Source organism: Pan paniscus, chromosome 9 (assembly GCF_029289425.2).
Source record: "Pan paniscus chromosome 9, NHGRI_mPanPan1-v2.0_pri, whole genome shotgun sequence".
Taxonomy (NCBI): Eukaryota; Metazoa; Chordata; class Mammalia; order Primates; family Hominidae; genus Pan; species Pan paniscus.
In genome coordinates this window covers 94,108,647-94,135,417 of record NC_073258.2, presented here as the reverse complement: position 1 = coordinate 94,135,417, position 26,771 = coordinate 94,108,647, and the positions used below count along the sequence as shown (strand labels likewise).

At 38.0% G+C, this 26,771-nt stretch overlaps 1 protein-coding gene across 1 annotated transcript in view; it reads left to right on the top strand.

Annotated features, from left to right (window-relative positions):
* The window catches only part of SMCO4 (single-pass membrane protein with coiled-coil domains 4), a 300,612-nt gene that overhangs the window by 267,243 nt on the left and 6,598 nt on the right, over positions 1-26,771 (top strand). The gene's annotated exons all lie outside the window — the stretch shown is intronic.

Below are 26,771 nucleotides of genomic sequence, written 5' to 3'. Positions count from 1 at the left end.
CTGCCCTTTGAATGAGGAAATCAGGCTTGAAAGCTAAATATCACAGGGCAATGTCATGCAGACAAATGACCTGAAAGTGGAAGTCCCATTTTTACAAAATAAAAACAGTGTCCACTTAGGATTGCCAGTTAAAATGTTGCATGGGATGTACTTATACTAAAAAAAAAAATCATTGTTTATCTGAAATTCAAATTTAGCTGGGCCTCCTGTTTTTTTAATTGCTAGATCTGGCAACCCTTTGCTAAGTTCTCCCCATACATTCAGAATGACAGAGACTGGAAAAACATGGCTCTCCTTAAGGATCAGAAGGGTAGATGCCTCTTCTCTTCTCTTCTCTTTTCTCTTCTTTTCTCTTCTATTCTCCTCTTGATTATTTGATTCAGCCCTGTTCTTGCTATCCACCAGGGATTTTCACTGCAAACATTACCGTTCTCTATACCTGCTGACACAGAAAATTCCCTGTACATAGTTGCAGAAAAGTATACGAAAGCCCTGCTGAGACACAGGGGAATGTCCATGACTCTGCCTCTGGAGAGTGGAAGTGACCTGCAAGGACTGGTTGTAATTCTGTTTTGCCCAAAGCCCTACCTGTCTAAATTTTCTGCTTAAGGTATTTTTAGTCAGTTACCACTAGGCCAAGATTGGGAAAGATGTGAACACTCTTCAGTGCCCTTACAGACAAGACAAGTGAAGGTTGAAAACAGAGTGTTTAGAATTAGCCTGAATTCAATTCTTGCTCTGTCACTTACTTGCTCTATGAACCTCGGCAGGTGACTTAACCTTCCTGAGCCTTCATTTCTTCATTGATAATGTGTGGAAGATCATCTGCTGTGAGGATGAGATAAACAGGTATACGTAAGGAACAGTGCCCAGTATGAAAGGATATGTGCTCAATGAATAGGGGTGGTTATTATTAATACTTCTTAGTTCCTTTTATATCTAGTTTATAACTAGTTTTTTGCTTGTTTGTTTCAGATATGCTGGTGTGAACCATTGGCTTTTTTTGTTTTAGGTTTGGATTTATTTCTTGAAATAAATCTCTAAGGGTAGCATTATTAGGTCAAAGACCATCAAAAGCACAGAGTATAGATGCTGAGCATGGGCTCTGGAAACAGACCACCTGGGATCAATCCCAGCTGGCTGTGTGGTTTGGGGCAGCTTTCTTGACTTCTCTGTGCTGTGATCGTATAGAATTTAAATCATTGTTACTTGTTATTATGAATGTATGATGGATCTTAGTAGATATGGGCAGGTTACCTTCTAAAACTATAGTAATTTGATTACTATATTAACTATCCCATCAGACTAAGTGCAGACCTTAATTTTTTGTGTCTGTTTTATTTAACTGTTTTCACATTCTTTCTGTTTTATTCTCATTTTGTTGTCTCTGTTATGCAATTATTTATTTCTGTATTTCATCATATCCATCTCCTCCCCATTATACAATTTTCTGATGTTTCAAGAGTCAAAATTAGATCCCAACTGCCTCATCTAAATGACTCTAGCTGTGGCATTTTAGGAAGAGAATGGAGGAGATGTTTTGGGAACAGGAAGCCTTTCTAGTATCCTTTTTTAAAAAAATTTTCTCAGCAAGGCAATATTACTTCTATAGAAGGGTGCATCTCACCAATGGAACAATGGTGAGAGCACACCTGAACAAGGGAGGGGAAGGGGTTCTTAGCCCTGACACAGGTAGTCCCTACTGCTGTGTCATTCCACTATTGGCTAGGGTTGGACTGCACAGTCTAAACTAATTCTGATTGGCTATTTTAAAGAGAGCAGGGGTACGAGCCAGAGTGTCAGGGTGAGTAGTTTGGTGGGAAGGACGGTTACAGAACAGGTGACTCAGGATGACTAAGAACAGAGCAGGTGACCAAGGATGACTAAGGTCAGAGCAGGTGGTAGGGGCTAGGAGGTAGTTGTTTACTGAAACTAGGGGCAAGGAGATGTAAAGAACAAGGAAGTTAAACTTTAAAATGAAGAACAAAGAACAGGGGAGCTGAACATACTGATAGATTGGTTCTTTGGAGAGGATCTCAGAACTCATTGTACTTAACAGGCTAAAACCTTTGAAGACGAATTTATTGTATCCTACGATTTCCCCCTTTCAATTTTCAGAGTACTTCCTCTTCAAACTTTTTAAACATGTCTTGGCTCTGCTGCTTGACTTAATCCTCTACAAGAAAAAGCTGATCTGAATAGGGTGGAGGAGAGCTAAAGGAAGTTTTAGTAAGTGCTGCTTCTATACGTCTTTGTACTAGCCCACGGATGCATGGTATGACACAACACCCAATAAGAATGAGTACACCTATTACGGCTACAAGAGAAGTAAGACTTGAGGCTATGATTTCTTTCCACTTACCAAACCACCTTTCTAGCCACTCTGAGAAAGGGTTTTCAACTCCAGAATTTTAGCTAGTTCATTGGATAAAGCCGTAAGTCTTTGTAAGGCCCTTGTTACACTCCTAGTCAGGGCAGTGTTGTTTGGGATAAAGGTACAACACTGAGTTTTAATCATAACACAAACACCACCTTTTGCAGCTAATATCATATCTAGGGCCATTCTGTTTTCCCAGGCCATCTAGCGAGTGGGCCCCAATTATTCTGCTATCCCTTTGACAGCATCCCTGGTGTAATTAATAAACTGCTGCTGATTATAATTGATGTAATTTATCCAATCTACGTTTTTATTAATTGTCACCCACTAAAATATTGACTTAAATCCTGCAGCTATTTGATCTCGGGCGTTAAATTCATCTGGTACTCCTCGTGGAACTCCAATAGTGTTTATACAAACATGGGGGTCAAACGACCCACGTGACGCACTACTTCTTTTATGATTTTATTTTTTATCTTGCTGACGGAATGCTAGGGTGAAAGGGATGGCCAATTGGATTAGAGCACGAGTGCTGCTGTAATTACTTAGCAGAGTACCCAGAAGTAGTCCCCCGCAATACCACCACACATCTGCTCAGGAATGAACAAGGGCAGATTGATTGGCAAGCTCTTGAAAAGGCTTGGTTTCACTGCACCTTGTTAAGTCTCCAAGGAATGCTAACATTTCCCCCTGCCATGAAAGGCAAGAGGTGAAGTTAACATCGGAGGCTAGAGGCTGGATGGCCCTCAGGGGCTGACCTGCAGGGCTCTTGACCTCAGGGAACAGCAGTGAAAGAATCTTGCATGACTCATCGCCACAGGCTGTGGGGTTCTGGAAGAGAGCTACCATACAGCTCATGCCCAGTCCATGAGAGGACTACCCAAGTGGAAAGGGGAGAGTTTGGGTCTCTGGCCTGCCTGTCACACAAGCGTAACTGTTGCTTTTGTTAAGTGTGCAAACAGAATATTTAATCCATTCCAGCCAAGCATTTGTGTCCTTATACCCTGTTCCAATTGCTATAGTTTGTTTTAGATCTTTAACCTCTACAACAGCTACTTTGGTTTTATCATTGGGTATATAACGAGAGAAGATCTGGTTAGCAGAGAACTTAGGAGAGGGAGAAGGGGATGCAGGAAGTGAGGAGTCAATGAAGTGCATTTCAAAGGATCCTATGGGGTCCTTCCCTGAGACTTCTGCTGCTAGACCATAGAAACAGCTTAATGAAGGGGAAGAACTCTGGAGAGCAGAGATGGTCATCTGTACTGGATTACATTGGTTCAGCTGACCATGGGGATGGGTAACTCCTTTAGTGAAATGAATATATGGTTTTAAGAAACTGCAGGTACTTGTTGGGGTGGTCCATCCTTGCTCTTTAGTATTTTGTAGATCATTGGACCAACTTCAGCAGAGAAGCTCTGCTCTAGGAGGACAAGATTTGCAGTTTATACTGGAATCTTCGTCAAACTCTTCCCAAACTAACTTATCCCAGTTAACAGATTTCCAGTCTGAGGAGAGCTAGGAAGGATAAAGATACTTTTCTGAAGTGGAGAGTTGCCTCTGATTTGGCAAATCTCCACAGGGCATCACAAGGCAGACATCAAAAGTAATAGTTTGGGGTGAACTTGACCTAGTTACATTAATAATGAGAGGACTAGCAATGGAAGGGGAAAAGAAAAAGATGCAATATAAGGGGATCAAACCCCATTTTAGCTTTAGCGTGGTTGGAGTTGGCCCTAGAATAGCTGTCCATGATTCTGGAGGGGGTAGTGCTCTTTTGAGCCAGGTGTGATGAGTCCATCCTCTTTCTGCTGTTCTAACTGCAGTCTCAGTGGTTAGAATCACTAGGTAGGGTCCTTCCCAAGCAGGTTTGAGTTTTCCTTGCCTCCAACTTTTGACGAGGGTGTGGTCCTCAGGCTGATGTTTGTGTACTGGAAACGCTAGGGGTGGCGCCTGTGCTAAAAGACCTTTAGTTCTGAGGGAAGAGAAGGTGGAAGATAAACCAAGTATATAATTTCTGAGAAACTGATCTTTTGTGTTGAACATGGGAATGTCAGCAGTGGAGAGCAAACAGGGAACCTATACAACATTTCATAAGGGGATAAACCAACATCTCTCCGAGTAGTAGTTCGGACTCTCAACAGGGCAATGGGGAGGCATCTAGTCCATGGCAACTGAGTCTCTAAGACTAATTCGGTTAGGTGGCTTTTTAATAGTTTGGTTCGTTCTTTCCACTCTTCCTGATGAAGGTGGGTGCCAGGGAGTATGATATTCCCATGTTATTTCCAGTACCTGGGCTAATTTCTTAATGACATGTGCACTGAAATGAGTCCTATTATCTGAATCAATGTTTTCTATCAATCTAAACCTGGGTATAATATTTTCAACGAATGCCTTGACTACATTATTAGCGGTTGTACTTGAAAAGGGAATAGCTTCTACCCAGTGAGTAAGATGATCTACTATTACTAATAAATACTTTGGATGACCAATTGGAGTCATCTCTGTGTAATCAATCTGGATACTTTGGAATGGCCTTAAGTCTAGACTCCTTCTCCCAAGGGATAATCTTTTTATAGTTTGTTTATTGGTTTTCTTACATACTGAGCAAACTGTCTGTAACCTCTTTGGCCAGGGTATAAATTTCTATGCACCCATAAACTCTGAGGACTCCGTCACACATGGCTTGGGGCCCCCAAAGGGTCCCTTGACGCAGCTGGAACAAGATTTCCCTTATAAGGGATTTGGATAACATTTCTCTCTGGTCTGGCAATATCCATTTTCCTTCTGAATTCTCTTTAGCACCTGTTTTTACTAGTTTTTAGACCAAAGAAAGCCAAACACCATTTTATATTTGACAATGCTTCCTGTATGATTTTATACCAGATAAGCTAAATTTCACCTTTATATGAGTGTGCTATTAATGTTAAACTCAATTTTAATAAAACCTTGTAGACACATTTATCCAATTTTAATGTCTGACCATAAGGTAAGATTTTTATAGACTCTTTTTAACCCTTTATCATTTTTGTTAAAGATCAGGTTAGTGCTTTAAGAAAAACCAGTTGTGCTTTCATTTTAATGTCCGGTTTACAGAAAAACTGGATGATATCCTTTTAACTTTAGCCAATATGTTTACACACAGAATTTTCTTTACAATTAACGTTTCAAAACTTGCTTAAACCTTCAAAACAATTTTTTTAACCTTTTAATGTAGGTAAAAATCCACATTCTTATGCCTCCTTATAATGCTGTTACCAAAAGTATATTTTACTTTCCTTACACACCTTGCACATAAACTATTTCTTCAATAGTTTTACATTCAGGAGACCTAATTACTTTTAAATTATAGAACATTTCTCGCATAAATTCCCTTTTATAACATTTTTCACGACTTTCACAGACAATCTTTGACATGTCTTAACTTTCTGACTTGTTGTAAACATTCCTTTCTTTAAACAACAGTTAATTTACTTTAGGACAAGAATTTACCATATAAAATTCTTTTTACATAAATTCTCCTTTTTTAATGTCAAAGATGATAAACATTCTTTCCCAAAGCAAACTTCCTTCATGTCTGTGGACTAGACTGCCTAAGGCCCCAAGATTAGAAGTTAAGATAATACATGTTACACTGTAACAAACTTTAGCAAACTTTACTTTTGTTGAAAACCTTGTAAGTTTGGGATTTTAATTATGTGCTAGGTGTAGAGCCTAGGACCTAACAGAAGTTCGGATAAGGTCTGGCTTATTGTAGCATTTAACTCCATGTGTCCTAGCTGCAAAGCAGGCCAGTTGTACAGCTAAGAAACAGTAGCCTGTTTGGCTATCTGATCTACTAGGTTATTTCCTCGACTTTCAAAAGGAAGACTTTTCTAGTGTCTGGGAACATGGACAATAGCTATTTCTTTTGGCAATTGAAAGTTATGTAATACTTGGGTGATTAATTCCTTGCGGACCAGGTCTTAGCCTTTGCTATTAATAAGACCTCATTCAGTCCAAATTTTTCCAAATGTATGAGCCACTCCAAAGGTGTACTTAGAATCGGTATAGATGGTTCCTTCCTGGTTCTGTAAGTACTTTAGGGCTTGGCTGAGTGCAAACAGCTCACATGTTTGAGCAGACCAATTGTTAGGCAATTTTCCTAACTCTATTTCTGTAAGAGTTTCTCTATCAATTACTTAATACCCATTGTGTCTTTTTCCTCAACCACCTGGGAGGAACCATTTATAAATAAGTGTCATTCCATCCTGAAGCGAATTTCTCCTAAGTCTAGTTGGACCGTTGTATGATAATCAGTTAAATCTAAACATGTGTGCTCTCTCTTTAGATTTGGATCCCCTGTTTGGAAACTTGCTGGGTTAAGCAAATTATCAGTGGTTAATGTTAAAGCATCTTTTTTCTAACAGAATAGCCTCATACTTTAAGATTCTTGAGTCAGTAAGCTACCTTTTTGCTTTCCGACTTAGGATAGTTCTGACCTGGTGAGGTGTGCTCACAATGAGGTTTCCTCCAAAAGTTATTTTTCTACTTTATTCTGTTAGCAAAGCAGTTGCCGCTACAGATTGAATGCATTTGGGCAATCCGTGGGTTACTGGGTTAAAGATTTTTTATAGGAAGGCTACGGGTTGTCAGTGGCCTCCGTGCTTTTGGGTAAGTACTTCTAAGGCTACACCCTTGTTTACAGTGACAAAAAGATGGAATGGCTTCTTAAGGAGGGTAAAGCTAGGACAGGGGCAGTTACTAACAGATGTTTTAACCTTTCTACCTGTTGGATTTCTGGTAATTGCCAAATGAGGGGTTTTGGCCCATCTTGCGTGAGCTTTTTGTATAAGGGTTTTGTTTTTAGGGCATAAGAGTCTATCCATAAGATGACAGTACCCGACTAATCCTAAACTTTTCTAAGTTCTTGTTTAGTCTCTGGCAGAGGCAAGGATATGAGGCCTTCAATCCGTTCAAGCTCAATTTTCCATTTACCTTTGCTAATTAAATGACTTGTTCTAATATTTGACTAAATAAATTTGGAGACTGTAAAGCCTTGGGGGTAAGGCTATCGGCATTGTTATTTTCGACCGGAGTGAGGGTCTTCTCACTCAAAGGCAAATACGTCCTGGCTGTCCTCTGCTAACGGACAAGCCCAGAAGGCATCTTTTAAATCTATTACTGTAAACCACTGGTGACAGCTTGGGATCTTACTGATAATACTATAAGAATTGGGAACAACAGGGTGTGTAGTTTGGATTATTTGATTAATAGCTCTAAGGTCTTGCACTAACCAGTATGACCAATCTGGCTTCTTTACAGGCAGTATTGGAATGTTATAGGGAGACATACAGGGTTTAAGGAGCCCATCACGTAGAAGACCTTCAATGATCAATTATAGGTTTTAAATTTACCCTAGCTTTTAAAGGAATAGGGTACATTGCTTTCGCTTTACTATTTCCCCAGGGGTTTTTAATTTAACATGAATCAGAGGAATCTGTAACTTTCCTTGATTCCTGTCTTTTGGCCATATCTCGGGATGAATGTGTTCTTCGTCTGCAGTGGTGAGCAAGTTTAGGGAGGGGAGGAATTTTCCATGATTGATTTGGAGGCCTAAGCTTAATTCTAGCATTAAATCTCTTCCCCCTGCTACCGGAATTAACAGAAATTTAATATTAGCTTATTTGCTTTTATATATGACTTTTGTTCTTTTTCCCATTTGGGACATTCTCTTTTGAAGTGGCCTATTTTTAATTTGAAACATTTGTTTTGTCCTCTTTCTTTCCCTTTGCCTCTCCCTCTCTCTTTGCCTCTCTGTCTCTCTCTCTCTCTCTCTGCCTCTCTCTCTCTCTCTGTCTCTCTCTTTCTCTCTCTCTCTGACTCCCTCTTTGCCTCTCTGTCTCTTTCTCTCTCTCTCTTTCCTTCTCTCTCTTTGACTCTCTGTCTCTGTGACTCTCTCTGTTCCCTCTGTCAGTCTTTCTCTCTCCTCTTAGAATTTTTTTCTCTACCTTTGAGTCTCCTGGCTTTACTCTTTTGTACCCTTTATATTGCCTGGAGAGTGGGGGTCTAGGCTTTTTTTTTATAGGTTCTGGCCCCCTGGGTACTTTATTGTATGGTGGACAGCAGAATTTTTGCCTTCTGCTTTTGTTTTTCTTCATCTCTTCTTATATATTCTTGTTGGGCTTCTCTTATAAGCTCTTCTATAGGTTTATCTTTCTAGTTCTCTGTCTTTTGTAATTTCTTGTTAATATCTGGCCAACTGTTAGTGACAAAGTGAAGTTTTAACATTCCCTGCCAAGAGGATCCTCGAGACCTAGACCAGCCTATTTTCTCATTTGTTCCTTTAATCTGTCTAAAAATTCTATAGATCCTTCATCTTTCCCTTGCTGTATATCAAATGTTTGGGTAAGATTCTGGGTTTGTGGTACTGATTATTTAATCCCCTTTATTAATTCCCTAAGGTCCTGCATATTTTCTTGGTAGGCTGCATTGTTATTATCCCACCGGGGGTCTTGGGTGGGAAATTTTTGATCTGCTGTAGGAACATTTTGGCCAGGAGGGTGTTCACGTTCCTAGGCTCCCATAGCAGCTCTACAGATCATGCCTCTTTCTTCCCCCCGAGAAGAGGGGAAAGGGAAGTTCTGGATATCCTTTTTACACTGCTCTATCTCATGTTGAAGTCCTTTTAGGGAAGGGTACTTAGGCTGGTAGTGAGTGGGCTCTTGGGACGATTCCCAAGAAGCAGGATTATAAGGAGGGGGACAACAGGGACAAGAGAAGGGTCTGGGACTGCAGCTGCTTTTTCTTGTTTTTGGTTTTTTCCTTCTAATATTTTAACATTAGGCCTAGGGGATTATTAGGGGGAATATTATTGTTGCTAGCTTTATTCTTTTTATCTCTTACCTTACTTGGGGTATTTCCCATCTTGATGGTTTTGAGGTGAGGCTCAATTTCCCTTACTGGAAATTTCTCACCTTCCCTACTACTGGAGGTTTGTGTGAGACTCAATCCCCCCCAGTGGAGATTCCTCACCTCTTTTTAACCTCCAAGACACCCCGACCAAGGAATGCTTCACCACCCACGTGGCTTTTCTTGCCTTGGTATTTCCTGACCAAGGAATACTTCACTGGCCCTGTGATTTTTCTTACCTTGGTCCTGACCAAGAAATACTTCACCTCCTCTGTGGCTTTTCTTACCTTGGTCCCAACCACCAAGGAAATACTTTACCGCTTTTGCTACGTTTGTTACATTGGTCTGTGCACAGAGTTACCTGGTCACCATGGTACGTGAAAATCCTTTCCCAAGCTGCTGGCCTGTTTTTTCCTGCGTTGCTGAGTCCGGGTTTATCCATCACACTGGGTGGGTCTCAATTCCTTACCCCTGAGGCTGCTGCAATGAGGCAACTGGGTGCGCCTCCTCACGGGAGTGGTCTAGACCCTCCCCAGAGGAGAATGGGAATTCTGGATGGGCCCCCAAATTTGTCAGAAATATATTTTCAGTGCCACGAAAGAAATAGCACTCGAACATTAATTTTCTCAGCAAGGCAATTTTACTTCTGTAGAAGGGTGTGTCTCATGGGTGAAGCAATGGCGAGAGCATCTCTAATATCCTTTATGTAGCACCGGTGATGAGAAATTTGAGAGGGATAGCAGGAAGCTGGGACTCAGAGTACAGTAAGATCAGCATTGAATCTGGGCTAAAGTTATTCAAGTAGTGGGATAGGAGAAGAGTGAAAGGAATGTCTGATTCAGAATCAGGACACCTTTTTGTTAACAGTATGATCACTGGTAAGTGGACAGAATATCTTCTAGTCTCGTGCAAATCATTTTCAGATAGACTTTTAAATTTTTATTTAGCCCACCCCCATGCTGTCACTACAGTAAGCCCTCTGTAGAGAAGACACTTTAAAAAAGGAAAGAGAGTATGTTTTCTTATTTGGGTGATATGAACAAAAGGAATGAACAGAAAGGGGACTAATTGCCAAGTGATGTATATTTCCACTCCTGTCTCTAGGGTACACTTTGGTTTTTGAGATGGATGGAAATGGATGTAATAATTCCTCCAGAACTAGGTTGAAACCCAACTTTCCCATTCCACAAGAGCTGCAGAAATAGGCCAGCCTGTGTCTCAGGGTATCTTCAGAACAAGATGGATGTGAAAAGAACAACTGCTGAGCTTCTGCGGAGCTCTCCTCCCACCATGCCTGGCCAGGTATTAACCACCAGATTCAGGGTAACCTCTCACTGGTCCCCGTCTTGCACAACTGCAATATCATAAGTAGAGGCACAGTTATCATTGGTGTATTTCTCCTTATGCCCAACCAAAAAAGCAAAGGTCTAATTTTTATAGGCTCACAGTTTTTTTTTTACCTTTTCAGGAAGTCAAAGCCAATAAAGCATATCATTCCCCTGGTTGACTTGAGTTACCTGGTTCTTAACAGGTTTTAAACTCAAACATACTTACTGTCTGAATTCTAAATATGATAGCATGCATTTTATTCTCCTTTCCAGGGGTAATGTATAAAATAATGTTAGGCATAGTGAAATTCCCAAACATTGACTCACACCTGTTTTTACCTTTCCTCATTTTCTAAGGTTAGATAATCACAAATGAAACGTAAAGAAATACTCTATACAGAAAGTCTGCTAGCTTTTCTCAATCTCAATTTTCTCACCTTTACAGTGGGAATAACTAATAATGCTGACATTTACCCCCAGAGTTGTTATGAATGTTCAATGAGAAAATGCATATAAAATTGCTTTGTAAGTCAGGTCTGATGGTGTATACCTGTAGTCCCAGTGACTTGAGAGGCTGAGGCAAGAGGATCTTCTCAGCCCAGGAGTTTGAGGCAGCAATGAACTATGATCACACCACTATACTCCAGCCACTTTGACACAAGAAGACTCCATCTCTTTAAAAAAAAGTGCTTTGTGAATCACTGAAGTGCTTAAAAATACTACGTAATATTTTTATTGGCTTCAAAATGTAAACCATAATTTCATTCAGTACTAACAGAAACAAGAAGAAGATAAATATTCAGAAACATAGTAAAGATGATAGCAGTCAAAGCAATTCCCTAATGTTCACTGAATATGCATGAATTATGCAAATTAAATATTAATTCTGCTAATTGTTTTATAATTCTTAATTTATTTTAAAATATTTATTAATTCCATTCTTATGTTTCCCTGAAGTTTATTTTGCTCTTTTTTTTATAATTTCTTAGGTTGAGTGTTTTATTCATCTATTTCCATTCATTATTATTTAACAATGAAATAACTTAAAAATACACATTTGCCTTTGAGTGTGACTTTGGCTATATCTCAAATGTTTGATGTATATTATCACTATTTTCTAAGTAGTCTGTAATTACTGTTTGATTTTCCCTTTGATCTAAATTACTTAGGAGAAAGTTTTGACATTTTCAGGAAGTTGGATTCTTTTGTTTATACTTCTGTTAGTAATTTCTACCTCTATATTATGGTAATCAGAAAATATCGATGGCAAGTTTTCTGATTATTTTTCTTTTTGGAATTTATTAAGATTTTCTTTGTGGCTTACTATATGATCAATTTCTTTAAATATTTCTGTGAGTACATGAAAAGGAAAAATGCAATATTTACATTTTCATAGTGCAGAATTCTACATACTGTATATACTTATTACATTACCACATTAATTAAATTATTTATCTTCTTTGTTTTAAGGCTTTCAAATGGATAATCCATGGGCAAACTTCAGGAGATCTGTGTGTGCCTTTTTATAGGAAGAGAGTTCATGGTTATCTCAGATTCTCAAAGGGATCTGTGACTCTCAAAATATTAAGAAACTCTGCCTGACAGAGTAAGGAGGTCTGTCAAGGAGCAGGAAAGGAAAGTTAAACTACTGAATATAGCTTAAAATTAACATTAAAAAGTATTATCAAACAAATAAAAATTATAATTATTTTATTAATATACAGGATTCCAAGATATAGTCACATTGATAGTTACTATCTATCCATTCTGTAAATAGTGCTAAGTGGCCTTTGCTTATTTGACTCCAGGCCTTGGAATGGGACTCACAAGGAAGTTGGCTTTCTAAAGGATAGCAGGAAAAGGGGTCAAGTCACTTCATCCAAATCTGTCAGCTCTGGAATAAATTGGTCACATATATTCCATTTTCCCTGTAAGTTTTGCACTGAGTCCTTTGCAGTCTCCTCTCTTGTACTCTCCATGTTTTCTCTGATACTCCTCTGTTGATGCTCTGAGAAGGCAGCCCATTTTGGAAAGCTAATCATGTCCCTAAGGTGAATCAGTTCAAAGTCATGTACTTCCCTAAGAGAGACAGGACAGTAAAATGCATCAGTTTTTAGGATGGGAATGATGACCACTTAAAACCGACAGGCAAATTGCAGATGTACTTGGAGTGGGAAATACCAGCTGACAACGAAGTCAAGCATTTTTAAAACAATGTACATGAAGAATATAAAGCCCACATTAAGAAAACTGAAAAGCTCGTAAAAGAAATGGTGAGGGTTAAAAGGTGAACCCTCACCATTTGCTTGACAAAAGTTCCTTATGCCCAATCCTCTGAGGTATTAGAAATTCACAGAATTGACTTACCCATTTAGGTACATAACACAGTGTTCCTATGTACATATGGTTCACAATACTTTCCGGGCCCATGAAGATGTCTTAATTTTAGTTTCTTTTAAAAGCAGAAGAAAAATGAATAATAGTGAATGTATAATAATGAATCCAGCTTGGACTATACCTGCTTTATGTCATTGCAGTTGTAAAATATAATTAATACATTTTTTAATGAAAGAAGGGACCCATGAAGGCAAAGTGCCATCAAAGTCATAATGGGGCCCTGGGAATAATTATTGATTCAACATGGTGATTTGTCAGTACCTAAGCAGGTGCTTTGTGAAGGTTGTTTGTTGTGTGTTTATGCATGTTTTTGAGGTATTGTTTATAATAGATTATATTCTTTTAGCAGAATGGAAATCAAGACTGACAGCCTCTTCCTGTGTATGCTTCTTTCTTTCTGTTTGTTTCACTCTGGCTCTTTTTCTCCATAACTGCTTTTACTTGCTTATCTCTTGCACACGGCCCAATAGTCCCCAGCCTTCACTCAGCATCAGATCTACCACTGATGTTCAATCTTTGTGGCTTTGAGTTTAAATTCTCTCGTAAGCATTTGCTACAGCATCCTCTAGTCAGGTGTTCAACATACATCCAATTAGCTGTAGCAAAATCTTTCCCTCTCCCTAATACCCTTGTAGGCCCTGACCCTTCTGCAAGATGTGGTGGGGCAGCTGATGAAACATCTTCTACTATGTAGTTTTAATAGGAGCCTATTACACGCACAGCAGAATACAATAATAGGAAGAATAAACTTAGCAGCAAGTAGTAGCCTTACTATAATTACATCATTATAATTTCTCATTCTCTTGATTGTCATCTTGCTACATATGCAACATGTGGGAAACAGAAGCCTCTTCCCTGGGAAATGCCATTTGCGGAAACTATATGCAATTTAGGCATCTCTCAGTGAAGAGCCACATTACATAATCAGGCAGGACTCCTGCCTAGAGACTAAGCTATTCTCTAAAGACGAACAGATACCCCACTGAGTCCTTTTTGCAGGATGTGTGACCTATCTGTGTAAGTATCCACATCACATACATTTCCTGTCACTTCAGAATTGTTATAAGCCTTCTTCATTAATGATTATGTATTAGGAACATTTGAGTAGATGTGATTTTAATGGTAAGTTGAACTTTATTTAATTATCACATTGTCACAAGCCTTTCTACATTTGTAGAATTTTAATACTCAGTAAGCACAATATTGTTTCACTATAAAGAAATATGATGGGTGTATAGCAATTTGGTATTACTAAAACATATATTCTCTATCTCAAATAAGATGAACTCTGAGAAATAAAACCCTTTATCTGTCATACTTTCAAGTTACATGTGTATCACTCCTGTTTAAATAGAAGAACAGCAAAGCTTCAGCCCTTTCTTGATCAGAAGAAAGCTTTTGAGCAAAAAATAAAAATTAATCAATGACAGTTGTTTCTTAAGATTATCTAACTAATTGAGAAATAGGAAATATTCTATTATGGATATTGTATCAGCTGGAGTTAAGTTGTAATGAATAGCATCTATTCAGCAAGTTCAAGAGAAAGGAATTTATTAAAAGGTATTGTATGGTTTATTGTACCATTGGAAGGCAAAGAATTGCCCTCTAGGCTGACCTTCTAAAAACAACTTCTAAAACCAGTGTGTGGAACTGAGTCAAAGGAGAGGTTGCTTCTGCAATGGTCAAGAGACTGAAGATTCAGGAAGCTGATATGCCAACCATCTGCTCCTGAGCCACACTGTCTTTTTGCCAATGCTACTGTCCACACCAGCAAAATGGTGTGACATCCTGTCCCTCTTCCCATGCTGCTTAGTTCTAAATCAAAGTGTCATTTGATTATACCTGGGGCAACATTAGCTGCAAGGAGTCTGAGAAGTATAGTTTTTAGCTTTCTGGCCTCTGCCTGCTAAAAGGGAGCCAGGATAGGGCCGAATGAGTTAATTTAGAGTGTTTACCATGGATATGTAACTGGGTAATACTGAAAGCTTGAGTAATGTTAAAATCAGATATGGTTATTTTGCTGGGTTTAATTTTTTTCCCCTTTCAGGACAGGAATTACATTAAGTATAGTCTTTGGTTAATAAAATTCTTGTACCATTGATTGACATATGGCCACCAAATTAATTAATTAATAATATAATAAACATCATGGACCACCCATCACTAAAATAAAAGTTAGGTCCTTGACAATAACCTATAGCTAATAAAACTTCCCCATATATCCACTGCCCTAGGAAACATCACCCTGAATTTTTTTTTAGGAAAGAAGAGATAAGAAAATTTATTATTTTTTTCCAAAGGAAATTGCTTTATTATTTATTTCAATAGGTTTTTGGGGAGCAGGTGAATATGTTCTTTAGTGGTAATTTCTGAGATTTTGGTACACCCATCACCTAAGCAGTATACACTGTACCCAATGTGTAGTCTCTTATCCCTCACCTTCTCCCACCCTTTCCCCAGAGTTCCCAAGGTCCATTGTATCATTTTTATGTCTTTGCATCCTCATAGCTTAGCTCCCACTTAAGTGAGAACATACAATGTTTGGTTTTCCATTTCTGAGTAACTTCACTTAGAATAATGGTCTCCAATTCCATTCAGGTTGCTGTGAATGTCATTATTTCATTCCTTTTTATGTCTGCGTAGTATTCCATGGTGTGTATATGTATACCACAATTTCTTTATCCACTCATCAATTAATGATGGGCATTTGGGCTGGTTCCACGTTTTTGCAATTGCAAATTGTGCTGCTATGAACATGTGTGTGCAAGTATCTTTTTCGTATAATGACTTCTTTTTCTCTGGGTATATACCTAGTAATGGGATTGCTGGATCAAATGGTAGATTTTAGTTCTTTAAGGAATTTCCACACTATATTCCATAGTGGTTGTATTAGTTTACATTCCCATCAGCAGTGTAAAAGTGTTCCCTTTTCACCACATCCACACCAACATGTAAAATTTTTTTATTTTTTTGATTATGGCCATTCTTGCAGGAGTAACGTGATATTGCATTGTGGTTTTGATTTGCATTTCCCTGATCATTAGTGATGTTGAGCATTCTTTCCTATGTTTGTTGGCCATTTGTATATCTTCTCTTGAGAATTGCCTGTTCATGTCCTTAGCCCACTTTTTGATAGGATTGTCTATTTGTTTTTTTTTCTTGCTGATTTGTTTGAGTTCCGTGTAGATTCTGTTTATTAGTCCGTTGTCAGATGTATAGATAGCAAAGATTTTCTCCCACTCTGTGGGTTGTCTGTTTACTCTGCTAATTTTTTATTTTGCCATGCATAAGCTTTTTAGTTTAATCAAGTCCCATCTATTTATCTTTGTTTTTGTTGCATTTGCTTTCGAGTTCTTGGTCATAAAAATCTTTGCCTATGCCAATGTCTAGAAGGGTTTTTCCAATGTTATCTTCTAGAAATTTTATGGTTTCAGGTCTTAGATTTAAGTCCTTTATCCATCTTGAGTTGATTTTCATATAAGGTGAGAGATGAGGATCCAGTTTCATTCTTCTCCACGTGGCTTACCAATTATTCCAGCACCATTTATTGAACAGGGTGTCCTTTCCCACTTTATATTTTTGTTTGTTTTGTTGAAGATCAGTTGGCTGTAAGTATTTGGCTTTATTTCTGCGTTCTCTATTGTGTTCCATTGGTCTAGGTGCCTATTTTTGTACTAGTACCATGCTGTTTTGGTGACTATAGTCTTATGGTATAGTTTGAAGTTTGGTAATGTGATGTCTCCAGATTTGTTTTTTTTGCTTAGTCTTGCTTTGGCTATGCAGGCTCTGTTTTGGTTCCATATGAATTTTAGGATTGTTTCTTCTAGTTCTGTGAAGAATGATGGCATCACCCTGAATTTCATGTTTTATTGCATCTCTAAGTATTCTTACAGACTATTTATTTTAGTTAATCTCTACCATCATAAAGATGAAAGAATAAAGTGTATAATCATTTGGTGCTTACTTTTCAGTGAATATTATAATGCTAGATTCATCCATGTTTTTTGCATTTCATTGTTTCATTTAGTCCAACTGCTATATTCTATTGCTGAATATAACAATGTTCTATTATATGAATATTCATCTATTTTTCTCTTAATGGACACCTGTACTGCTTCAAAGTTTCAATATGTGAACAATGCTGCTATATGAATATTCTTTCATATTGTCAGCCTAAATAACAAACAAGAAGAGGCTCTCTAAAAGAAAATATGTTTGTTTGGGAATACAGTATTGCAATGGGAATACGTATGCCATAGTGAACAATGTGTATATTCAGGGAGGTAAAGGAAGACAAAGGTTTTTAAAGGGAAAAAATGAGGAAGATTACATAACTGTTTTGAAATAATTATTCTTAGCTACAAAGATTAATAACAAGACTGACATTAGTCCAAGGTTGAATAAGCCATTGCCAGGCAGATGTCCTTGCAGAAGTATTTTTGATCTAAGATTGCAATGGCTTTTGTGCAATGCTGTAGTTTTTGTGGAGTCTTTTTCATTGTTAGGCATACAATCATGAGAATCTTCTCTTCATGGCCTTCTCTGGCTGTATGTGTCAGAGTTTTCTTAACATTAGTGACTACACTTTGATCCTGATAACTTTCACAATATATACTAGAGTTTGTAAAGGAGTGTTTACCAAAGATGAAATTGCTGGCTAATGGGATTTTTTTAGTTAGGATCAGAGTTCTGCACATTTAAGATACTCAAAAATACATAATCTTTAGCCAAGTCAGGTTTAAAAGTAGTAAACTAACATAATAATGAAAAAATATAAAGTAGAACAGCCATACTAATTTACATTCCCACAAACAGTGTGTGAGCATTCTCCTTTCTCCACATCCTTGCCAGCATTTTCTGCCTTTTTGGTAATAGCTATTTTAACTGTATCTCACTATGGTTTTGATTTGCATTTCCCTGATGATTAGGCTGAATGGATAAAAAATGCTATATATACACAATAAAATATTATTAAGTCATAAAATGAATGAAATCCTATCATTTGCAGCAACATGGATGAAACTGGAAGACATTATGTTAAGTTAAATAAGTGAAGCACAGAAAGACAAATATTCCATGTTCTCACTCATATGTGGGAGTGGTCTTGGGGAGGTGGAGAGTAGAGTGGTGGTTACTAGAGTCTGGGAAGGGTAGGAAAAATAGGGAATTAAGAGATGTTGGTTAATGGATACAAAAATACAGTTAGATAGGAGGAAGAAGTACCCGTGTTCAATGGCACACACAGTAGGGAGACTATAGTTAAAAACAATTAATTGTATAATTCAAAATAGCTAGAAGAGAATCTTTGGAACATTCTAAACACAAAGAAATGATCATTATTTGAGGTGATGAATAACCCAGTTACCCTGATTTGGTCATTACACATTGTTCACATGTATCAAAATATCACACATACCCTATAAATATGTGCAACCATTATATATCAATAAAAAGTGAAGTTTAAGACTTACAGTTTTTTCTCCAAGAGCCTATAATTCCTTTTAGAGAAAGAAGTCAAAGTTTATCTTTGAAATCTTATCACTCCCTTAGCCACTGAAGCACAAAGGTCCTCTGGCATGCTAATGATGATCATTTGCTGTGTAAGAGCAGTCCTCCTGCCTCCTGTTGGTGAGGGTGAATTACCTCCAGGCTGGCAACTCCTTACCTTGCCTACTGGCCTTAGCAAAGGAGCCTGAAGAGAGTAGGTGACATCCATAGCTTGAACTTCATTGGCACTCTTGTTCGTTCCATGGTGGAAACATTTTACATCTGGGAATCAGAACTTGTAGTCATGTAGAGCCTAGAGTTGTGGAAATGGAAGAATAAATTATCCATGTGGGTCACGAGGAGTGATGATAAGTGGAATACTTTGTCGCCCTTCCTTGTTTTTTGGACCCATGCAGTCTGCATATTGGAGATATAACACTATATAATAGTCACTGGTTTAGGGTATATACTGGGCCCTAAGGATGGAGCCCTATACGCATACAGCATCATCTCTAATCTAGTGCCTAATTGTGCCTTCAAAGAGCAATTCTGTTGCTGTATCAGGCCAACATCTTCTGGGTGCGGCAATATGAAATAGGACCAATAGGTCCCATGATATATATTCCTTTATTATACAATGGGTCCCTTGGTCAATTGCAACATTATTTAGGAGCCCATATCAACAGGTCAGTTCACTCCATGCCCTCAGATAGTGGTGCTTGCTGAAGCCAAGCAGGCAGGAAGGGTAACCCCATTCCAAGAATATATGTCAACCAGTGCTACTTGGTTGAGTTTGTAGTAGTCTGCTTTCATTCTCCAGGATCTGTTTTTTTTTATAGGGACAAGACTAGTGAATTAAATGAATGAGGATATGATGGAGAGCTCTGTATCCTGTAGGTCTTTAAGGGTAGCACTAATCTCTGCCATTCCCCTCATCAGCTGATATTGTTTTGATTTTACAATCTTAGGTGGGGAGAAAGGAAGTTTCAAAGGCTCCTATTTGGCTTTCCCCACCACAATAGCTGTTACCTCACAGAGAAAAGAACAAATGTGAAGGTTCAAGCAATTACCAAGGATACTAATTTCAATTCTATATTCAGGGACTGGGGAAATGACCACTGGGTGGGTCCATGGAGCCAGTGAACACACAATGAACGAGGACCTGGAGCATGACTCCATTTATACTTTATCCCCTTATGACCCCATCTAATGAAGGAGCCATGGTGTTATAGTTGCAACAGAGGCTTCAGTGGATCATATGGGTATCAATGTTAACATAGATTCAGTATTCAACAATCTTTGAAACATCTGGATATTGTCCTTTCAGTATATGACTAAATGGCTATAGGTCACTTTGAGGAAGGGCTGAGAGACTGATTACCTTCATATACTTGCCATAGTGTTGCAAGTTTTTTCCTTATGGGGACTTGGTCTCTCTTTCATTCAGTGGGTTCCTTGACTGAAAATTGGCTGTGAACTAGAATGGCCTTTCAGAGATGATATGAATAAAAGCAAGACACCAGGCCTTTGTACCCCCATAGTGACTAGATACAGGCTACTTCTGAGTGTGGTGGGGGCATACATTTGAGCAAGGCAGCTACCTTCAACTGAGTGCAGTTTCTGGAGAAGGCTGGCAAGCTGTCAGCTGGCGACACTACCCAAAGCTGGGGGGTTCCTTGATCTTGAAGGGGCATCTGGGTGTTGTCTCATGGCATCTAATACAGTATCAACAGCTCATTCTCTGGAGGCACTTAAGTATCGTCTGAAAATTCTCTTCTCAGTGTCCAGGCTAGCACCTCATTAGCAAGTCCTCAGCATCTTGACTGTCTTCCTTTTTCTCAAAATGCGTTTCACTCCATTTAGTATTAGAACAGTAATGCTAAGAGATGTTCCCCCTAAAAGAATTCCATAGTCAAACAAACTTGGGAAATGTGGCATAATTTATCTCACTCTTGCAGACTCACAAAACACAGGAACATATTGAAATCTCAGAAAAGACTTACAGTACAACAATCTGTTTCCTAAATTCAGTATTTCCAAAATGTTTCGTATTTTAAGAAACTATGATTCTAGAGAACAAACTTTGGCTGAGGCTCTTTCAATGCTTGAAGGAATTCCTCTTGGCTTCCAGCTTTCAAACATTTTTCTAATTGATTGCCCTTCAATTACGTAATAGATGTTTGCCTTTCTTTTCACTCCCACTGCTCTAAGCCTGGCCTATCTTTATGACTCTGCGAACCTCAACTATTACAATAGTCTCCTGCCAGTGACCCCTCAGGTTTCTCTCACTTCGGTCTTTCACAGAGTCCTGAGAAAAACCAATGGTCTGTAACTGTGCTTTCTACTATGCAGCTGCTAGTCACAGGAGGAAAATAAAACATGCAATGATGAAGCAACTTGAATGCAAAAGAAAATAATAGATTATGTACTTAGACTATAATAATATGATTCAAATTGAATATACAAATGCAGAGGAAAAACAGCTCTGTATTTTCTGGCATCCTATACACAACTTCAAAGCCAGAGGTCAGGGGACTGTTTTATGGTGATTGTGTTGCCTTGCCCAACAATATGCCCAGATGGAAGGAAGCTTAAGAAATATTTTCCCGGTTCTAAAATAGTAACATGTACAAAGCTGAATCCCACTCTTGTGATTCATCAGTGGTCAAGGAACAAGCAGGGTGTCAGAGTCAGATTTCTTTTAACAGAATTACCTGGAGTGTATAATGGCCTAAATAAAGATCACATGAAGTAAATATCAAAGTTAAAAAAAAATTACTCTCTTAGTTTTCTTTATTTTGGGAAGATGCCTACCAGACCCATGTAACACTGTTGGCACGTGCAAGGGACAATATAAATCCCCAAGAAGTCATCAAAAAAAATGACAGGGCTGTCTCTTAAAGGTTCAGGTCTCTCAGAGTAAACCACAGTATGTAGGCCTCTCCACAGCCCATATTTTCATGCCATTGAAATCTAGATGAAAGGAACTGTGAATTTTAGCTTTCAAAGAGAGAAAAAAGAAGAAGCAACCCTCAAAGAGAAAGATGCAGCCTGAGGAATGAGGGATTGGGGTACCAAACAGCTGGCTATGGTTCTATTTACTAATTAAACAAACATTTAGATCAAGAGATTCCAGGTAAGATGAATATAGAATCCAACAGGCAAAAATAGGTGCAGGAAGCAATTGAGTGAAATATCACACAGCCTCAGAGACTGAGCTTCCAAGTAAGGAAGACAATAGAGAGTAGATGGGGCTTGGGCCAACTGCAGAGTGCATGCAGAGACTCAGACTGATATGCCAAAACATCAACGTGGTTATTTCTGGGTAGTAGGACTTTAGATATGCTTAACATTTTCTTGTGATGTATTCAATTTTTCTATGGTAGTAATGTGGTTCTTATTGAACACTTTAAAAAATTATAAGTAGGAACTTCCCTTTCAGACACTAGAGGGCATATCAGTTAGCTTTTGCTGCATAACAACTCATCTTAAAACTAAGCAACTTATATTACTTATTTGCTCCCAATTCTATGGGTCGGCAGTCTGGGCTCAGGTGGGATGGCTTGTCTGTTCTCCACATGGTATTGGCTGGGTTGCCTCTTCACTCAAATATCTGATGATGGCTGTCTGTTGGAAGGGGTGATGGAAGTAACTCAAAATCCAGCAGGTTAGCTTAGGCTTATTTACATGGTAGTGATCAAAGAGTCCCCAAGAGAACCAAGAGAGGGAAAGTCCCAATGCAGAAGTCCTTCTCAAGTCTCTGCTTCCATTTCTTTTGCTTATATTCCATTGGCCAAAGCAAGCCACATAGCCAAGCCTAGATTCAAGGTGTAGAATAATAGACTTCATTTCCTGATGGGAAAATTGACAAATACATATTAAAAAGGGGCTTCCATAGATTGCAAAAAATTTGTCGTGATGTTTGAAACCTCTTACAGTGAATAAATTACTCATACTAATCTTACTATTGAAAATAAAAATGCTAGATATGGCTTGCTAAATGTTATTTAAATTAATTAAAGAGTTGACCAGATTATAAAAAATTACCAGACAAAAACCTATGAGAAAACAGGAACCCAGAGAGTTTGGCAGAACATGGAAGCCACTTCTATCTTAAGGATTTTTGGCAATCCAGAAAAATGTGACCTTTGCTTTTAATGTATCACGGAGTGAAGAAAACAGAAATAAAAGCCCAGAGCCTACCTAAAATGTGGGATTTAAAGGGAACCTGCTCCAACATTAAGTTGGAATGCCAAAGGTTTATACTTTCAAAATAGGAGTGAACCACAGCAAATTCATCCTCATCACTTTCCCTGTGGACTACAAAGAAGGCTGCCTTGGTGCTGATCAGAATGTGAATATGTGGTAGAAGGGAGGAGAAATTAGTCCCAGAGTAACTGGCCTTCAAACAGTTTTGCAGCCCAAATTTATTTCAACTAGGAGGTACAAAATACCCCCAACACATGAATTTAATTTAAAGTAGTCCCAGACTCCCAAAAGCACAGGCAACAAAACAAAAATAGACCAATGGGATGGTATGAAACTAAGCAAAGGAAACAACTAACAAAGTAAAGAGACAACCTACAGAATGGGAAGAAATATTTGCAAACCATACATTTGATAAGGCTTAATATTCAAAATATGTATGGAACTCAAATGACTCAATAGCAAGGAAACAAATAACCTGATTTAAAAAAAAAAACAGGCAAAAGACTAAATAGACATTACTCAAAAGAGAACATACAAATGGCTAATAGGTACATGAAAATGCTCAGTTATCATTAATAATTAGGGAAATGCAAATTAAAACCACAATTAGATATCATCTCACACCTATTAAAATGGCTTTTATCAAAAAAAAAAAAGAAAAAAGAAAGGGAAGAAAAGGAAAGACAAGTGTTAGGATGTGAAGAAAAGGGGACTCTTTTAAAAATACACTTTAAGTTCTGGGGTACCTGTGCAGAACGTGCAGTTTTGCTATATAGGTATACACGTGCCCTGGTGGTTTGCTGCACCCATCAACCTGTCATCTACATTAGATATTTCTCCTAATGCTATCCCTCCCCTAGCTCCCCACCCCGAACAGGCCCCAGTGTGTGATGTTCCCCTCCCTGTGTCCATGTGTTCACATTGTTCAACTCCAACTTATGAGTGAGAAGATGCAGTGTTTGGTTTTCTGTTCTTGTGTTAGTTTGCTGAGAATGATGGTTTCCAGCTTCATCCATGTCCCTGGGAAGTACATGAACTCATCCTTTTTTATGGCTGCATAGTATTCCATGGTGTATATGTGCCACATTTTCTTCATCCAGTCTCTCATTGGTGGACATTTGGGTTGGTTCCTAGTCTTTGCTGTTGTGAATAGTGCTGCAATAAACCTAAGTGTGCGTGTGTCTTTATGGTAGAATGATTTAAATTTCTTTCAGTATATACCTAGTAATGGGATTGCTGGGACAAATGGTATTTCCAGTTCTAGATCCTTGAGGAATTGCCACACTGTCTTCCATAATGGTTGAACAAATTTACACTCCCACCAACAATGTAAAAGCATTCCTATTTATCCACATCCATGCCAGCATCTGTTGTTTCCTGACTTTTTAATGATCGCCATTCTAACTGGTGTGAGATAGTATCTCATTGTGGTTTTGATTTGCATTTCTGTAATGACCAGTGGTGATGAGCATTTTTTCATATGTTTGTTGGCTGCATAAATGTCTTCTTTTGAGAAGTGTCTGTTCATATCCTTTGCCCACTTTTTGATGGGGTTTTTTTTTTCTTGTAAACTTGCTTAAGTTCTTTGTAGATTCTAGATATTAGCCCTTTGTCAGATGGGTAGATTGCAAAAATTTTCTCCCATTCTGTAGGTTGACTGCTCACTCCAATGCTAGTTTCTTTTGCTGTGCAGAGGCTCTTTAGTTAAATTAGATCCCATTTGTCAATTTTGGCTTTTGTTGCGATTGCTTTTGGTGTTTTAGACCTGAAGTCTTTACACATGCCTATGTCCTGTATGGTAATGCCTAGGTTTTCTTCTAGGATTTTTATGGTTTTAGGTCTTATGCTTAAGTCTTTAATCCATCTTGAGTTAATTTTTGTATAGGGTCTAAGTTTCAGTTTTCTGTATATGGCTAGTCAGTTTTTCAAACACCATTTATTAAATAGGGAATCCTTTCCCCATTGCTTGTTTTTGTCAGGTTTGTCAAAGATCAGATGGTTATAGATGTGTGGTGTTATTTCTTAGTCCTCTGTTCTGTTCCATTGGTCAATATATCTGTTTTGGTACCAATACCATGTTGTTTTAGTTACTGTAGCCTTGTGGTATAGTTTGAAGGCAGGTATAGTATAGCATGATGCCTCCAGCTTTGTTCTTTTTGCTTAGAATTGTTTTGGCTATGCGGGCTTTTTTTTTTTTTGGTTCCATATGAAGTTTAAAGTAGCTTTTTCCAATTCTGTGAAGAAAGTCAATGGTACCTTGATCAGGATAGCATTGAATCTATAAATTACTTTGAGCAGTATGGCCATTTTCACGATATTGATTCTTTCTATCCATGAGCATGGAATGTTTTTCCATTTATTTGTGTCATCTCTTATTTCCTTGAGCAGTGATTTGTAGTTCTCCTTGAAGAGGTCCTTCACATCCCTTATAAGTTGTATTCCTAGGTATTTTATTCTCTTTGTAACAATTGTAAATGGGAGTTCACTCCTGATTTGGCTCTCTGTTTGTCTGTTATTGGTGTATAGGAATGCTTGTGATTTTTGCACATTGATTTTGTATCCTGAGACTTTGCTGAAATTGCTTATCAGGTTAAAGAGATTCTGGGCTGAGATGGTTTGAGATGAAATGTTTTCTAAATATACAATCACATCATCTGCAAACAGAGACAACTTGACTTCCTCCTTTCCTGTTTGAATACTTGAGAAGGGAACTCTTATATATTGCTGGTGGGGATGTAAAATAATATAAGCCATTGTGGAAAATGGTATAGAGGTTCTTTAAAAAGCTAAAACTGCAACTACCATATGACCCAGTAATCCACTTCTGGCTATATATCCAGAGGAATTGAAATAATTATATCAAAGAGATATCTGCATTCCCATGTTCATTGTAGCATTATTCACAATAGCCAAGATGTGGAAACAATATGTGTCCATCAGTGAATAAATGGATAAAGAAAATGTGGTATATGTACACAGTGGAATAGTATTCAGCCTTAAAAGGAAGGAAATCCTGTCATTTGCAACAACATAAATGAATCTGAAGGCCATTATGCCAAGTGAAATAAGGTGTGCACAGAAAGACAAATACCACATGATCACTTATATGTGGGATCTAGTAAAGTTAAACTCATGGAAGTAGAGAGTAGAATGATAGTTACCAAAGGCTGGGGGGGTGGGTGGAGAGGGAGGCTGAGGAGGGAGGAAATCAGGAGTTGCTGATCAAAGGGTACAAAGTTTCAGATAGACAGAGGAATGAGGAGTTGTTAATCAAAGGGTACAAAGTTTCAGATGCAGGAGGAATAGATTTTGAGATTTATTTCATTCCAGGGTGACTATAGTCAATAATAATGTAATGTATTTTAAAATAACAAAGAGAATAAATTTGAAATATCACACTATAAAACAGTGATAGGTAAGCAGGTAATAGATATGTTAATTAGCTTGATTTAATAATGCAACTTTGTATACATATATCAAAATATCATATTATACCCCATAAATATTTATAACTATGATTTAGCCATAAAAAATAAAAGTGGTCCCGTGCTAGTAAATCCCTAGCCACCAGGAAAGAGCAATTTCACATATTCTCTGGAGGAAGACGTCTTTATCCTAGTCTCAAAGAATCCCCACAAATAATTTTTCAAGAAGAATGATCAGCATAGAGTAAAAAAAAATTAGTATCTAAGGAAACAAGGCCCTGTGAATTAGATGCAGCAGAGGGAAACATACCCACACGGATTTCAGATATTGAACTTATCAGACAGAGATCACAAAACTATGCTAACCATTTTTGAAGAAATACAAGGGCAAGTTTGAAAACATCTTAGGGAGCAGAAACTATGAAGAATGATGTAACATATTTGAACAAGAACTAAATAGAACTTCTAGAAAAAATAGTCTAGTAACTGATATTAGAAACTCAATGTGTGGATTTCACAACAGATTGAAAACAGTTGAAGATGACATTTGTAAACTGGAAGATAATTTGAAGAAATTAATGAGGATGAAGCATACAGAGACAAAAAGATAGAAAACATAAAAAAGAGGTTGAGAGACATGAAGAGTAGAGTAAGAAAGTC